A 17,698-nucleotide genomic window follows, 5' to 3' on the forward strand; every position below is an offset into this window, starting at 1 on the left:
TTGTAAGCCTGTTCCATTGTTCTCTTGGCTGTGTCTGGTTGGCTGTATTTGTATCTTTTATCAATGTACTTGTGTCATCAGCAAACATTACAGTTTTTGAAGAGTCCTCCAGTGTCCCAGGTACATCATTTATGCAGACAATGAACAGATGTACCGTAGGCCAAGCACTGAATCTTGTGGCACATCGTACTTAATGTTTCTTCTTTCTTAATTTTATCTTATTCCTGTTGCATCATTTGCTAATGTGTTCCTTTTCTTTCTGTTGTTAAGATGTGACTTCATCCATGCATGTGGGAGACCTCTAATGCCATTCCATTTTAGTTTCACTAGTCAAATTTTGTGATATACACACTCAAAACTCAAGGTTGTTGTTGTGATCTTCAGTCCAAAGACTGATTTGATGCAGCTCCATGCTACTCTATCCTGTGCAAGCCTCTTCATCTCTGGACAACTACTCCAACTTATATCCTTCTGAATCTGCTTACTGTATTCATCTCTTGGTCTCTCCCTACAAATATTACCCCCCACACTTCCCTCTGGTGCGAAATTAATGATTTCTTGATGTCTTAGAATGTGTCTTATAAACCAATCCCTACTTCTAGTCAAATTTTGCCACAAATTTCTTTTCTCCCCCTAATTCTATTCAGTACCTCCTTATCATTTATGTGATCTGCCCATCTAATCTTCAGCATTCTTCTGCAGCACCGAAATTTCAAAAGCTTCTGATCTCTTCTTGTCTAAACTGCTTAACATCTATGTTTCAATTCCATACGTTGAAACACTTCATACAAATAATTTCAAAAAGACTTCTAAACTTAAATCTGTATTCAAAGTTAACAATGTTTTCTTCTTCGGAAATGCTTTTCTTTCAATTGCCTGTCTACATTTTAAACTCATGTACTACTTTACGTGTTTTGTTTCCTAATCTAATTCCCTCAGCATCACCTGATTTAATTTGACTACATTCTATTATCCTTGTTTTACTTTGCTTGATGTTCAACTTATATCCTCCTTTCAAGATGCTGTCCATTTCATTCAACTTCTCTTCCAGGTTCTCTACTGTCTCTGACAGAATTACAATGTCATCACCCATCCTCAAATGTTCCTGTGTTTCTCTGGAATCAAAACTGATCTCCTCCAAGATGGCTCCTACCAGTTTTTCCGTTCTTCTGTAAATAATTTGTGACAGTATTTTGCAATCATGACTTATTAAAGATGGCAATATTTGTCAGCACTTACCATCTTTGGAATTGGAATTTCACCTCTTTCATGTACTTTGTATACCAAGTAGAATAGTTTCATTGTCTCAAGAATCTCGTTAATAATAAGGGACTGTCATCTACTGCAGGCACTTTTTGCAACTGAAATCTTTCAGTCTTCTGTCAATGCCACCTGAACCTTGATATTCATACAGCTGCTTCTCTTTTCTCAAAATATCTCTTTAATTTTCATATAAGTTTTGTATACTTTCCATCAATTCATGCATGCTTCTACATACTTGCAGTTCTCATCTTGTTGTTCCTGCTTTGCCGTTTTGCACTTTTCTATTAGTATCATTTTTTAGATATCTGCATTCCCTCTCTTGTTCCTGTTTCATATGACACATGTTTGTTTTCTCTTTTTGTCAATTAAATGGGATATCTCGTGTGTTATCCATGGACTTGTACTGAATCTTGTACTTTTGATCTTGCCTTCACTATTTTACACATACCTGACATAGTTCGAAGCTCATTGTGCAGTTCATAGAGTTCGAGATACTGTGGAGCTACAATACTTTCTTTTGATTCCGGGGTCCCCAGTGTTCAGGTTAATACAAAAGCTATTCCCAATTGTGTCTCCCAGTGAACTCAGTTATTGGAAAGTAATCACCGCATTAACTCAGGACAGCCACATAGACAGGTGAACAGATTTGTGAACTTAATGAAATCTTGCCCTAGATGTTTTGCTCACAATAAACGACAGGATTGCCCATCACTAATGCAATGTGTTACATGTTTGGAAAACAAGATCAGGTCCAGGCGATTTGTTTGCAATGGCACAAAAATGTCAATATTGCGTGCTCTCAGAAGAAACAGGCTCATGCAGATGCAGTGAATGCTGTGCTTTCCAAACCTACAATGGGTTCTGACAACAGTAAGATACAGGTTGTGCCTCATCCTTGCTCGAGGGCTGTCCAACGACGTTCTAACAAACTATTTGTCTCCTTACACATTGCTGACTGTCGTGTGAACTTTCAGTTGGACACGGGTGCCTCAGTAACTTTGCTTAATCATGCCACATATGAACAGTCAGGTTCACCATGCCTTTCTAAATCTAGCAAGCACCTTGCTGCTTACAATGGACAGGAAATTCCAGTGCTTGGACAGTGAAATTTGCCTGCCACTTACAGATCTCACACTAGGACAGTGAATTTCACTGTGTTGAAATCAAGAGACAGTCAGAACATTTTTGCTTGGTTAAAGAATTTCCTGAACTATTTTCAGACAGAACGGGAAAAACTAATGACTTTGTAGTGCATGTTACATTGAAAGATATTGCACAGCCTAAGTTTTTTCAGGCCTAGCCCATTTAAACTGCTTTAAGAGACAAAGTAGTCATGATTGAAAGAATTGAAAGATAATTGTGTAATTGCTCCCACTGCAGCTAATCAATGGGTGAGGCCACTCATTTTGTTGCCTATGCCTTCTTGTCGCATCCTCATTTGTGTTGACTTCAGGTCTACAGTCAACCCACAGACAGTAGTAAACACTTACCCATTACTTTGCCCTGAGGAACTCATGGACAGGCTTGGTGCAGGACAGTACTTTTCTAAGATAGATTTGCGTGATGCCTATTTGCAAATTCCATTGGATGAAGAATCACAGAAAGTGTTTTTTTTGTAAATACATACTTAGACCTGTTCAAGTATTTGCATTTGCCCTTCGCAATGCTTCTGCACCCACCATTTTTCAACGTTACTTGGAACAGCTGACTGCAAAAGTGCCATTTTGTTCAAACTATCCTGACAATATTGTTGTCTCAGGTCATACACCAGAGGAAAACATTGCTATTTTGTGTGCTCTTTTTCGAGTGTTGTCAGAAGCAGGAGCCAAGTGTTGTCTGGAAAAGTGTGACTTTTTTCAAACTGAACTACAGTACTTAGGTCATGTGATAAACAGTCAGCAAGTGCATCCCCTCCAATCTCATTTGCGTGCAATCTGTGACCTGCCTGTTCCTTACAGAGTGACTGAACTGCAGTCAGTACCAGGCAAGATGACATACTACATTTGGTTCATACCGAATACCACACAGATCCTGGCTCCATTGCATCACTTGCATCGTAAAAATGTACCTTCGTGTTGACTAGAGACTATCGAGAAGCATTTCAGAAACTCAAAAATGCTTTGCTTAGTGACAGATGTTTAGTGCATTTTGACCCTGCGAAGCCAGTAGGTTTGTAAGTCGACTCTTCTTCCTATGGAATCTGTGCTGTGCTTTCATTTGTGCACAAAACAGACCTGTTGCTTTTGCCACAAACTTGTTAACTCAAACTCAGTGCAGTTATTCTCAAATTGAAAAAGAAGCTCTTGCTATTGTGTATAGGGTGACAAAACTCCATCACTATTTGTATGGTCACAAGTTCTGTTTAGTGACAGATCACAAGCCTTTGCAGGCCTTGTTTCATCTCTCAAAGCTTGTTCCTACACGCACTGCTCAAAAATTGCAATGCTAGGCTTTACTGCTTTCGCAGTATCAGTATGAAATTGTGTGCAAACCTACAGCAATGCAGACGCCCTATCTGACCTTTCAGTTGGTCCAGACTCTGATGTTGATACATCTGGCACATTTTGTTGCCAAATTGTTGTGCAGGACTCCGAATTGCTGGAATCTTTTTCCTTGCACTACAGAAAAGTTGCACAAGCCACGGAAGCAGATCCAGATCTCAAGATTTTGTTTCACTATATTCGCACGTCTCAGCCTCATTTATTGAACAGTATACAGAACTCAGTTGTGCACCAATACTTTGCTCATCGGCATAGCCTTTCAGTTGAACAGAGTGTGATTCTAGTTCAAAATGACAGTGGACAATTGTGAGCGCACCGCCACTGTACTCGGCAGGGCACAGATGCCCACGTCGAACAGATGACAGCACAGTGCTGCGTGTGCACAGAAAACCGGGATGCTCTGCCACAAACATTCTCAGCTTGGCCTGAGACTCAATCACAATGGCAACAAGTGCACATAGACTTTGCAGGACCATTTTGGAACACTTGTTGGCTCATGGTGATAGACTCTTTTAGCAAGTTTCCGTATGCTGTGCCTGTGAACTCTACCACATCATGTAGCACCATTCAAGCATTGTCCTCAATATTTTGCCAGAAGTACTTGAGTCAGACAATGAACCACAGTTCACTTCATATGATTCTGAACAGTTTTGTGAATGCAATGTCATTCGTCACCTAAAAAGTGCTCCTTTTCACTCAAGGTCGTGCAGTCTCGTTCTTTTTAGGTTTTGTGGCAACCGTGAGCACTGGGAAAGAGGTGTGAACCAGGAATCCATTGGCTCTTACACATGTTCAATTGCAGGTCCTGACGGTTTGCAGCGCTGCCACCAGAACCAAATTCGTGCATGTCATTTGCCCCGTGATTGTGCTGCTTTTCTTCCCCCAGATCCGTGGCCTCACGGGACCGTACGGCTTTTGCAGCTGCCCACTGGTGCCACCGGGGCACCCCAGGAGGAGCAGACGAATGATGTGCCCTCCCCCTGCCGTCCCTGCTCGCCGACCCCGTGGACCTGGACCTGCCACTGCCATCACTGTTGCCATAATCGCCTCGGCACACATTCTCGGGCCCAGAAGTGTGTCCTGGCAACATTTTTCTGGAGGATGTTTCTGTTGCCTCACAAGCCAGACGGTGGGGTATGCTGTCCCCCACAGTCACAGCTCCCGGCCCACTGCTACGTCAGCATCCCACCTCCCTCCCTGTGGTTGTTAGCAGTCTCACTACACAACAACGGCGGTCATTTTGGGGGGGGGGGGAGGGGGGGCGGACAGGAATGTGCTGGCATTAGCTGGCACTGGCACACTGGGCAGCAAAGAGATTGCAAGAAGATCGATGGAAGCCGACGACAGACTCACAGGTAATGCGCCTCCGACGCCCTCTCGGCCACCAGTATTTAGATCGCCACTGCGGACTGGAGGGCCAAACAGTCTGCCAGTCTGTCGCATTGAGTGAGTTCCAGTCTGCTGTCAGTCACAGCCCAGTGGGAGCCACTGCTCAGAGACAGACAGCACATAGCAACCAGAATAATGTACATAGCGGACTTTGTACTTCAACAGCAGTGAGGCTAACATGGACTAGAATGGAAGAGCTTGTACCACAATGACTATCCAGAGTTAAGTAATTTTCCATCCTAATGAATGAAGAACCCAGTTAATATATGTATACAGTTTATGTTATACAAAGAGGATACCAGCCACCAAACAACATCCTCTCCTTGCTCCCTTGGTGGAAACCTACAGAGAAAAGGAGACGACATAAAACTTTGTGAGCCTTGGCCTTTTGTGGAAGATTATTTCACTCTTTCCTGCTTAGTGCTGAACTCCTCTGATTCTGGATTGCAATTTTCCTTAAGTCCTCCATGAAACCTTCCTCCCCCCTTAGCTTTGGTTTTCCAATCCTCCTCATTCCTTCAGACACTGCATCAAATATCTTCCTAATAATTCTGTCATTAGCTCTCAGTACATGTCTGCCCATTTCAGCCTTTTAATATTAATATAACTGACAGTGTCTGGTCCATTAAATAGATTGTATAATTCTTAGTTAAATGTCATCCTCCAGGCACCATTTATTTGCACTCGGCCAAGAATTTGTCTCTACCTCTTTCTTACACATCAACAAATAGGGTGTCTTTTTACATGTCGGATATTTCTATTTATCAATTTTTTAAATATATTAATGACTTTTGGACATTATCTGTAGTCATCCTCAAAATGATATTTTAACTTTTATGTGTCTAATGGCCTGAAACCATTGACATGAAATATGCAGCTCAAGTACCATTATAATAACAATTATCGGTTAAGTTCATTTAACCTTAAATGAGTCCCATGAACTAAGAAAATGAAAATACATTAATTAATATAAAAGGAGGCTTTATAACACAAAGGCTACCTATTGAATTACTCTATTACACTGTACAAAAGAGAAAATACGACTTTTCCTATACTTTTATCTGTGCTTCTGCTAGAAGGTCTTGTTTTGCTGAAATAGTTTCAATATTCATTGGTAATGTATTGCCAGGGGATATACTCATGCAAACCATGTATTACAGTATTGGTATTTGCTTGTTTAACAGGATAAAGTTTAACATACTTTAAGCAACATTTTGTGTTTTTCAGCACATTGCTTAGAAATAATGTTAGTGTTAAGCTATTCTACTAACTTTTGTATGGTAGAATTTACAAATTCATGTAATCATCCCTCCAAATTAGACTGTATTTCAGGTATGTTAACTATTTCTCTAACTCCTTTGCATTGTTCTAAAACACTTACATGCTCATTCACCCCTGAAATTTGTTCTTTAACCTGACTAAACTATATAAATGGCAAATTGACCTATTTTGTTAATTTTACCATCTAATGTTTTGAATTGCTCTTTGACTTCCTCATGACTAAATTGCATTGGTTATTGATCTAATCATTCAACTCCTAGACAACTGGGTCAAAATACTTTCAATGTTAGTTAATTTAGCTTCTATTTCCTGTGTGATGTGTTCTGTTATCTCTAATTTTAGTTCTTCTTCTGTATTTTCTACCTTACTTTTAGATTCTACTTTGTCACCCAAGTTTGTTATGGCAAGAAAAAACATGATTTATGGAACATAACAGTATTATGAAAAGGGAAGTTGCTATTCACCATATAGCGGAGATGCTGAGTCGCAGATAGGCACAATGAAAAGACTGTCACAAATAAAGCTTTCGGCCAGTAAGGCCTTCGTCAAAAACAGACAACAGACGCGCAAAAACACACAGACACTCGCGTGCGCGCGCGCGCACACACACACACACAAAAAACCGCGTGCTGGCTCGCGCTCAACTCACACACACATGGCTGAAGTCTCAGGCAACTGAAGCCACACTGCAAGCAGCACCACCAGTGCATGATGGGAGTGGCTACTGGGTGGGGATAAGGAGGAGGCTGGAGTGGGAAGGGAGAGGGATAGTAGGGTAGGGGTGGCAGACATTAAAGTGCCGCTGGTGGGGCACACAGGAACGAGGTGGAGAAAGGGTGGGGCAGCTGTGTGCAGTTGGGGGGTTAGACAGAGAGCAGGGGAGAGGTGGGGAGGGACGGGGGTAGCGGAAAGGAAAGAAGTAAAACGACTGGGTGCGATAGTGGAATGAGGGCTGCATAGGTCTGCAATGGGAGCAGGGAAGGGGCTGGATGGGTGAGGACAACGACTGATGGAGGTTGAGGCCAGGAGGGTTATGGGAATGTAGGATATGTTGCAAAGAAAGTTCCCACTTGTGCAGTTCAGAAAAGCTGGTGTTGGTAGGAAGGATCCATATGACACAGACAGTGAAGCAGTCACTGAAATGAAGAATGTCATTTTCGACAGTGTGCTCAGCATCAGGTTGGTCCATATGTTTCATGGCCACAGATTGTCGGTGGCCATTCATGCGGACAGACATTTTGTTGGTTGTCATGCCCACGTAGAATGCAATAGAATGCTGCACAGTGGTTGCAGCTTAGTTTGTAGACTACATGACTGGTTTCACAGTTAGCCCTGCCTTTGATGGGATACATGATGTTTGTGACCGGGCTGGAGTAGGTGGTGGTGGGAGGATGTATAGCACAGGTCTTGCATCTAGGACTATTACAGGGGTATGAGCCATGAGGTAAGGGGTTGGGAGCAGGGGTTGTGTAGGGATGGATGAGTATACTGTGTAGGTTCAGTGGATGGCAGAAGCCACTGTGGGCTGCTGGGAAGGATAGTGGCCAGGACATTTCTCATTTCAGGGCACGATAAGAGGTAGTGGAAACGCTGGCGGAGAATGTAATTCAGTTGCTCCAGTCCTGGTTGGTACTGAGTTACGAGGGGAATGGGGAATGCTCCTCTGTGGCCAGATGGTGGGACTTTGGGTGGTGGTAGGTGACTGGAGAGATAGGCACAGGAGATTTGTTTTTACACAAGGTTGAGAGAATATTTACAGTCTGTGAATGCTTCAGTGAGATCCTCAGTATATTTTGAGAGGGATGGCTCATCACTGCAGATGCGACAGCCACAGGTGGCTAGGCTGTATGGAAGGGACTTCTTGGTATGGAACAGGTGGCAGCTGTCGAATTGGAGGTATTGCATGTTGTTAGTAGGTTTGATATGGGCAGAGGTACAGATGTAGCCATCTTTGAGGTGGAGGTCAACATCTACAAAGGTGGCTTGTTGGGTTGAGTAGGACCAGGTGAAGCTAATGGGGGAGTAGTTCCCAGAATGAAATTTTCACTCTGCAGCAGAGTGTGTGCTGATTTTGAATCTTCCTGTGTGTCAGACTGAGACTCAAACTCAGGACCTTTGCCTTTCACGGGCACATGGTCTACCAACTGAGCTACCCAAGCACGACTCACGACCCGTCCTCACAATCTTACTTCCACCAGTACCTTGTCTCCTACCTTCAAAACTTCACAGAAGTTCTCCTGCAGAACATGCAGGACTAGCACTACTGGAAGAAAGGATATTGTGGAGACATGGCTTAGCCACAGCCTGGGGGATGTTTCCAGAATCAAATTTTCACTCTGCAGCGAAGTGTGCACTGATTTTGAAACTTCCTGCAGATTAAAACTGTGTGCCGGACTGAGACTCGAACTCAGGACCTTTGCCTTTCATGAGGAAGTGCTGTATCAACTGAGCTGCCCAAGCATGACTCACGACATCCTCACAATCTTACTTCCACCAATACTTCATCTCCTATCTTCCAAACTGCACAGAAGTTCTCCTGCTTGGGTGGCTCAGTTGGTAGAACACATGCCTGTGAAAGGCAAAGGTCCTGAGTTTGAGTCTCGGTCTAGCACACAGTTTTAATCTGCCAGGAAGTTTCAAAATCAGGGCACACTCCACTGCAGAGTGAAAATTTCATTCTGGAAACATCCCCCAGGCTGTGGCTAAGCCATGTCTCCACAATATCCTTTCTTCCAGTAGTTCTAGTCCTGCAAGTTTCACATGAGAACTTCTGTGAAGTTTGTAAGGTAGGAGATGAGGTGCTGGCAGAAGTAAGATTGTGAGGACGGGTCATCAATTGGGCTTGGGTAATTCAGTTGGTAGAGCACTTGCCTGTGAAAGGCAAAGGTCCCGAGTTCGAGTCTCGGTCTGGCACACACTTTTAATCTGCCAGGAAGTTTCAAAATCAGTGCACACTCTGCTACAGAGTGAAAATTTCATCCTGGAAACATCCCCCAGGCTGTGGCTAAGCCATGTCTTCACAATATCCTTTCTTTCAGCAGTGCTAGTCCTGGCAAGTTTCACAGGAGAACTTCTGTGAAGTTTGGAAGGTAGGAGACGAGGTACTGGCGGAAGTAAGATTGTGAGGATGGGTCGTGAATCATTCTTGGGTAGCTCAGTTGGTAGAGGACTTGCCCGCTAAAGGCAAAGGTCCCGAGTTTGGAGGAGAAGTTGTTGAGGTTCTGGAGGAATGTGGATAGGGTGTCCTCACCCTCGATCCAGATTGCAAAGATGTCATCAACGAATCTGAACCAGGTGAGGGGTTTAGGATTCTGGGTCTTTAGAAAGGATTCCTCAAGATGACCCCTGAAAAGGCTAGCATAAGATGGTGCCATGCAGGTGCCCATAGCCATAGCCTGGATTTGTTTGTAGGTAATACCTTCAAAAGAGAAGTAATTGTGGGTGAGGATATAATTTTGTCATGGTGACTAGGAAGAAGGTTGTTGGTAGTGTTCAATAGCAATAAGGCCATGCCATTAAGGATGTTAGTGTGAGTGAGTAGCAACTTTCTTTTTCATAATATTCTTACATTCCATCCTGGATTTTCCATTGGTTGGTTTATGGAAATAGTACTTTATAGAGCAACACACCAGATACAGTTTGTATGTAGCACTGGACACATTGACTGGAAAACTTTAATATAGCATAAAGAATAGGCAGAGCATTGGTTTGCAATTGCTTAAATGATGCTGTTTCTTTGGCACCTCACCAGAACATACCAGGGGACTGACACAGGTGTCCTCTAAAGTGGGCCAGTAAACTGTATGGATGCAGGCTCTCTGAAATCATGTGCTTCATGAGTGAAGGTATATCAGAGACCAATTACCATGAGATGTAATCCCGTAGGGCACTAATATGTTAAAATGTGACATTTATGTTAACTTACCCTACTTATTCCTTTGGCACCTCAACTGTCAATTAGTCTTTTGACAGAAGTAACTGCAGTTAAAAAAGAAGTTTTTAGAATACAATAATAAGTCACCTCTTCACACTTGTTATATTGTCAGAAAAATATGCTGCCTCATCATACAGCAGACACTTATCTTGCAGTTAGTATTGATGTACTGAGAACCTACACCAGTGCAAGTTTGAAGGAATTCTGTGAGAATCCATTGAATTTAGGCCTCAAATGACTCACTGGTAGTCATGTTCACATCCATTAATTGTATTTGCATCAAGAAATTCCTTTGTATCTCAACAAGCACAATAATAATAGAAATAACAGAACAAAACAGTATGCTATGTTGCTGGAGGATATGAAATAAAAAAAGTTAAATTTCACTATTTGAGTTTATTCTCAAATAACTCCCAAAAGGTCAACATGCATTCAATTTGGAATTCACAATTCTTTCATGCAAATTAATCATTACTAGGCATATCAATGTAGCTGTCCATTCAATGAAATGATGTAAAATTGAGTCCTTTTAATAAGTTGGTGGCAGCAGCAGAGTTCGACTGAAAATGTTCAGACCATGCCCAATAATCAGGTTGATCATCACTGCATTCACACTGTTGAACTAAACATCAAGTAGTTTTAATAAATCTGTCTCTTCACAATACTGCAGGATATCTCATGCTTTAAAATACAAAAATGTCAACAAAAAACTAAATCTTCATCAAAATGCAAGTCTCTAAATAATGGTGCGTGCTATCATTATGTGCATGTCCTGCATGCTGACTGTACATTGAGAACACAAATCCTTTACTGAACCTGCCAACATGATGATGGGCCCCTCTCTCAGGGGCTGTTTATTGTTCTGCAAATGACAAGATGACCATGTATTGGATAGATGTGTACCTACTAGATCAGTTTGTGATGGGATAAATCCTTACAGAATACAGTTTCTGTAAATAAACTTCCAAAGAAGCAGCAACTGCTGCATAACAGGTCTGATAGAAGAACAGGGTGATAGATGAACAGATATGAAATGAGCTTGACTAACAGAAAAGCAATTGTGTAAAGCCTTCAACAATTACTGTTGTAGAATTTTATTAAAATACTTCTCACCAAATCCCAAGAACTTCTCGTTATATGTGAAGGCTCTCAATGAACTAAAATTAGTGTTCAGATGATTATGCATGGTAGAGGAATTGAAATTAAGGGTATCAAAACAGAAGCAGAAAGGGTGAGCTCAGTTTCCAAATGTTCATTTAAAAAAAGAAGTAACAGTACTGCCCCCGTTTAGTTTTCACACCACCACAGGGGTGAGTGATGTAGATATTAATGTCAGATGAAAACACTAAAATTAAACACTGCTCCAGAGCCCAATGGGAAACCTGTCACATTCTACACAGAAACTGACCTAGTTCTCATTTTAATCAAAATATCTCATACAACACCAAACATAAAAACTGTGTCCAGTTGAAAGAAATCACAGGTCACACCTGTCTACAAAAAGAGAAGCTATAATTCACATCTGCCTGTTGGTAAATCTGAGAACACATTCTGAGCTCAAACATAATGAGGTATCTTGAACAGAATGACCTCCCCATGCTAATGTACATGGATTCTGAAAGCTTTGGTCATTCAAAACCCACCTTCCACTTTTCTCACAAAGTGGTGCAAAGATTGACAACTTGTTTCAAGTGTTCATTAATGTGAAATTGTACACATAACAAAATTTTTAAAAAAATGTGGTATTCTATGATATAATATCAGTAAGTCACAACTGTTACCAGTCAACAAATACAAATGCCTGGGTGTAGTGATTTGTGAGAATCTGAAATGGAATGATCTCTACAGCTGATAAGGCAGGGCTCAAGGGTCAACACACTGGGAGACACCATGTTGGTGTACTTTTCCTGCTCACCAGGGATCACTATAACAGCATCAAAGATTGATGAATGTAAATAAACTACAATAAATGGTTTCTTGTAGCCACAAGCTGCCTTCTTCTGCACCCACATCTATCTCCGATACAGAGTCAGTGCCTGCAGGAATGGATCCTAGACACTTTGTTATAGATTCATTGGTACATTACTGGGAAAACACAATCAGTCTAGAAAGGAGATTGCTTAGAAGACACATGAGCAACCTAATCTAGAATGTTTGTCAAGTGGTGGGAACCATATTGGAAAGGACTAACATACGACATTGAATGTATATGAAGAAGAGTGCCACTAATGGTCACGGATTTGTTTGACCCATGAGAGAGACACGGGACAGCTGAAACATTCTAAACTGATGGATACCTGAGGATAGATGTCTAATATTCTGTGGAAAGCCACTCACAAGTATCAAGAACCAGTATTAGGTGAAGAATGTATAAGCATGCTGCAGCTTTCTGTGCATCACTCCCATAGGGACCTTGAGGACACAATTAGACTAATTATCACACAGAAAGAAGCATTTTGTGCTATCATTCTTCCTGGGTACCATAAGCAAATGGAACAGGACAAAATTGTAATATACAATACAATGGGAAGCACCCTCTGCCATACACTTCGTACTGATTTTGCAGAATAAATGTAGACAATGCAAAGGACTCACAGCAAGCCAGTGAAGAAAACCAGTGGGAAAATAAATAAAGGTAGACTGTCCTATTTAAGTGTAAGCGAACACGGTACTTCTGCACCAGAGTCATAAGAACTACACAGGTTCTCTACCACCAAATGTGGAACAACAAGCCAAGTTGTAGTGCTTGTTTTGTGATTGACACCCACTTTGTACAACCTTCATTTTTGCTGTACAGCCACTAGTTTTCTGTCTCCCGACGTATCAGCTGAGCTGTACTGAAACATCTCGGGAAGCCTCGATCGACAAGCACAACTGAGGCATTCACTTTTGCACCCTATACTGGAAAACAAATTAACCCTTTATCTGGTGATGTTGCTCTGATGCAATATTGAAATCAGAGATAATTTAGAGAAATGAATACACTCTCTGATTCCCCATTTGGCACTGATGCATACAAGTAACATTTACTCTCTGTGATCCGGGGATACTTAGCAATCATAGTTGCAAAGATAATCAGCAACAAGCTTCTGAGTCACAGTCTTTACCTGTGATACTACATGCGAATAAAAGTAATTTTTTCTGTGTTTATCTTATGTTTTGAAGTAATTTGTGCTTTTATTCAGTAGTAGAAGTTCTAAAGGTGAGCTGTAATGATAAATACCTTATGGCAGAACAGTAAGAGTCATATAAAATTGGTCATAAAAAGCACATTGCTTGTACGCAACTCTGCCAATCTAAGATAAAAAAATTTATCAGTTTTTTGTGTCACTGTGGCACACACTGATTTACAAGAGGAAATGGATGCACGCTCCTTCTATGGACAAGGAAATGGTAGTATACTGTATGATGGTGATTCTGAAGGAGACTGAGACATGAGCTTGAAATCCTAGCAGATAACAGTGACAATGATCCTGGCTAGAGGGACTCTCTCTGGTATGGCAATGGAAGAATCAGATATAGAATCAGAAAGTGACAGTGTGAATTTTGAGGAAATTAATTGTGCAGTGTTCAATATTTTTTTGCCTAGTACATCAAATTGAGACAAAACTAAGAACCAGGGAAATAAAAATTCATCCATTGTGTATAAGTATATAAAAGACATTTCTTCAGACTCAACAAAACTTTCCCCTGTTACATTTGCTTGTGTTAGCAATACACCATTTCAGTGCTTCAAGAAATTCTTCAACTCTGCAATAATGGACACAAAACGAGACAAAGCTCTATTCTGTTCAGCAGACATCATGATCATCTGTAAATCCAAATAGAAATGGACTGGAGAAATTCTATGGAATACTGATTTACATGGGCATTCTCGCAATGCCTTTATATATTGATCACTGGCCACAGTTGACATACATCGAGAAGCTTTCCAATGTAATGAATCTGAAACACTTTCTAATACGTCGCATATACATTCATTTTGCCAACAATGAACAGGCTGTCAACAGTAATGATAGAATGTTCAAAATAAGACCTATTCTTGATCCAGTGGTTGTTACTTGTTGTAATCCAAATCAAGAAACAGAACAATTGATTGATTAAATGAAGGTACCTTACAAAGGAACGAGCACTGGTAATCTCAGTCAGTATATACCAAATAAGTCCCACAAATGCGGTTTCAAAATTTTTGTAATACCTGTGGTACCTAGTATTATCTATCACTTGCTTCCTTGCACTGGTAAGGAAATGCTGACCAACCTGTTGGAAGAGGAGAAGTATTATGGAATTGGTGGTCAAGACACGATTACTCTGTGCAAGACTGTATCAAAAGATGGGAAATGCAGGGTACATTTTGATAATATTTTTTGTCCTCTAGACCTTATCATTCAAATTGAACATTAGTTTGGTTTGAACACTATGAAAGAATAGATTGAAAAACTGCCCATGACTTGATGGGAAAAATCCACAGAAGTGTGGTTGAGGTAATTATGACAACAGGAAGGCAAGAAATTCTGACCTTATAACAGCAAGATGAATAGACAGTAAGGTTGTTTGGATAGCTAGCTTATTCTGTGGCAATGAACCAATCAGCCCTGTGGAAAGATAGGACTCTGCAGAGAAAGAGAAAATGGATGTCCCATATCTCAGAATTGTGAGATAGTATAACAAACATTTTAGAGTAGTGGACTTTGCTGGTATGCTTACGGAACTTTACGGAACATCTCTGAAGCAGTTCCAAGCAGACACTGCTAATGGTTTGAGTGCAGGGGGAGAAGAGAGGTTGGTAGACCATTACTGGAAGGAGCACAGCCAATTGAAAAGAAGAAGAGAAAAGAAACATCTACTTTACCAGTCCAAGACATTAGATATGACAAAGCATACCTTTACTTTGAATGTGGAGCAAATGGAAGGCGCAGATTTTGTCTGCTTGGATATTCAACAATTAGATGTGGTAAATGTTATGTTGTATTGTGCTTTGTTCGAAGCGAAATTGTTTTAAAGCTTTTCTTGAGAAGCAGTGAAATATTTGTTTATTACAATGAGAAAGGAGGCTGGAATACAAATTTTTGTTGCAGTGACTGTGTGGGTAGATCTGTACCTCAAATTGAGAGTGTTTCTTACAAGCAACACCTTGTATCAAGAATGAAGTTTTCACTCTGTAGTGGAGTGTGCAGTGATACGAAACTTCCTGGCAGATTAAAACTGTGTACCGGGCTGAGGCTTTAAGAGCAAGTGCTCTACCATCTGAGCTACCCGAGCACGACTCACGACCAGTCCTCACAGCTCTGATTCCGCCAGTAACCTCGTCCCCGACCTTCCAAATTTCGCAGAACCTCTCCTGTAGGCCTTGCAGAACTAACACTTCTGAAAGACAGGATACTGCGGAGATGTGGTTTAGCCACAGCCCGGGGGATATTTCCAGAGCGAAATTTTCATTCTGCAGCAGAGTGTGCGCCGATGCGAAACTTCCCGGTAGATTAAAACTGTGTGCCAGATCGAGACCCGAACTCGGGACCCCTGACTTTCGTGGGCACGTGATCTGTCTGAGCTACCTGAGCAGGACTCACGACCCATCCTCACACCTTTAGTTCCGCAAATACCTCGTCCACTACCTTCCAAACTTCGAGAAACTGTCCTGCAGACCTCGCATAAGGCAAAGGTCTCGAGTTCGTGTCTCAGCCCGGCACACAGTTTTAATATGCCAGGAATTTTCAACACCTTGCATTATCGAAAGATAAAAATTAGAGATAAATCATGAGTCTGTTGATGTCACTATACACAGTGCAATTAACTAGCAAAATAATTTTTCCTGCAGGTGGGTTTGCTAAATAACGAGGGAAGCATGTATGTGTTTGGAATAATAAACAAATGAATGAACTGTATTTTTTCAGAGTTAAAATAATCACGAGCTTTCACGAAAAATATCATTCATTTTCTCCTATGTTGAAGTTTGTTCGTTCAGCTCGACAACAACACACGTATCGCCCACAAAACCTCGGAATTCCTAAATCCTTATTCAGTAGAACGGTAGGAAACCGACAGAGAACGAGACTGATAGACCCGGTATCGGAGCCTGTGCAACGGCCGTGGTAATTCCTGCCAGAGTGGATGAAGCGGCGATTTTCTCCGATTTGCTCGGAGGGCCTGGGTTTAACCTGCGGGCTGTCGTGTCTTAATATTTTGGAACGTACCACTTGCTGCGCGTCACCTGGTGTGTGGAGCTGGTGCCGCTGGGTGCAGACTGGGCCTCGCTCCGTTTCGCGTCGCAGCTATTCGTGGAATTGGCGGCTGCCCAAAACAGCGGCACAACGCAAATAGACGTCACGCCTTCCAGCTGCCTGCTGCACTTCCATCCTGCGTGCACGGAGAACCCTGGGCTCTGAGCACTTTAATTCCACGTGCCTGCAGATTTTTCCCGCTCTCGTCTGCGCGGTCCACCTTACTACAGCGGAGAAAAAGTTCCCGCCGGTCTGTACGAGATTAAGGATTGTTTATTTACATCTGTTTACGAACCTTCTGTCATGTAACAGCACTGAAACGGTGTCTGAAGCGGGGAGTTGTCGTATGAGCACAAGATTGTTAGGTAGTTTATCTTGGTCCCAGCGTGGGGTCAAGGGGCGCCAAAATTTAGGAACCTAATTTGGCTGGAAGTGTGAGAAAAATATTGATGCGTTACATACTTAACACCAGAAAAACATTAGATAGCGCAGCAAGCCTAAAATGTAAGCAGCAGTCATGCGAGTGGTTTCCGTCACGTCGGTTATCTGCACTAAGGTATCTCCCTGCGCGGTCTGTTGTTGGCGCCGCTCGCTGGTATGGCGGTTGCGTGGCTCGCAGCAGCCGTGCGGAATCATCACAGTACCAATCCTATTCACACTTGTTCAGTTTTTTGAAACGTAAGTGCGTCTATAATTCGGGTGTCGTTTAGTTTGGTAGGTATTAATTTATCGTAAATCGGTCATCAAAACAAAAGAATGGAAGCGTTTTAAATAAAATAAATATCTAATTTATCCAAAGAAGCTGTTTTTTTTTTTGCATCAATCAAATCTGAATGTATTCTATAGGTATAATTATTTATATATCTTTTGAATCAACAGTATAAGACATTTATCATGTTCATTGCTTCGATAAAGCGCGTTTCGTAATAATATATTTAAATAATTGAACTGAATGAAATCACAAAATCGAGAATTTTTAAAGTGGTTTTATTTATGATTTGCTGAAATATTTGTTATTGTAAAACGCATGCATAATAACATAAAACTTTCTTTCCATTCACAGGATAAGAAAAATATTTTATATAGATCATAAATATTTTTATGTCGAG

The 17,698-nt window shown here is 41.5% G+C and overlaps 1 protein-coding gene across 2 annotated transcripts in view; it reads right to left on the bottom strand.

Annotated features, from left to right (window-relative positions):
- Positions 1-16,698, bottom strand: part of LOC126215323 (uncharacterized) — a 209,218-nt gene extending 192,520 nt beyond the window's left edge. The window contains exon 1 of one of the 2 annotated variants that reach the window (XM_049942003.1): positions 16,563-16,698. The gene's annotated coding sequence lies outside the window, so the exon portion shown is untranslated. The remainder of the gene's footprint in view (positions 1-16,562) is intronic. The other variant, XM_049942004.1, reaches the window with a different exon arrangement.
- Positions 16,699-17,698: the final 1,000 nt, after the last annotated feature.

This window comes from Schistocerca nitens, chromosome 12 (assembly GCF_023898315.1).
Source record: "Schistocerca nitens isolate TAMUIC-IGC-003100 chromosome 12, iqSchNite1.1, whole genome shotgun sequence".
In the NCBI taxonomy this organism is placed as follows: Eukaryota; Metazoa; Arthropoda; class Insecta; order Orthoptera; family Acrididae; genus Schistocerca; species Schistocerca nitens.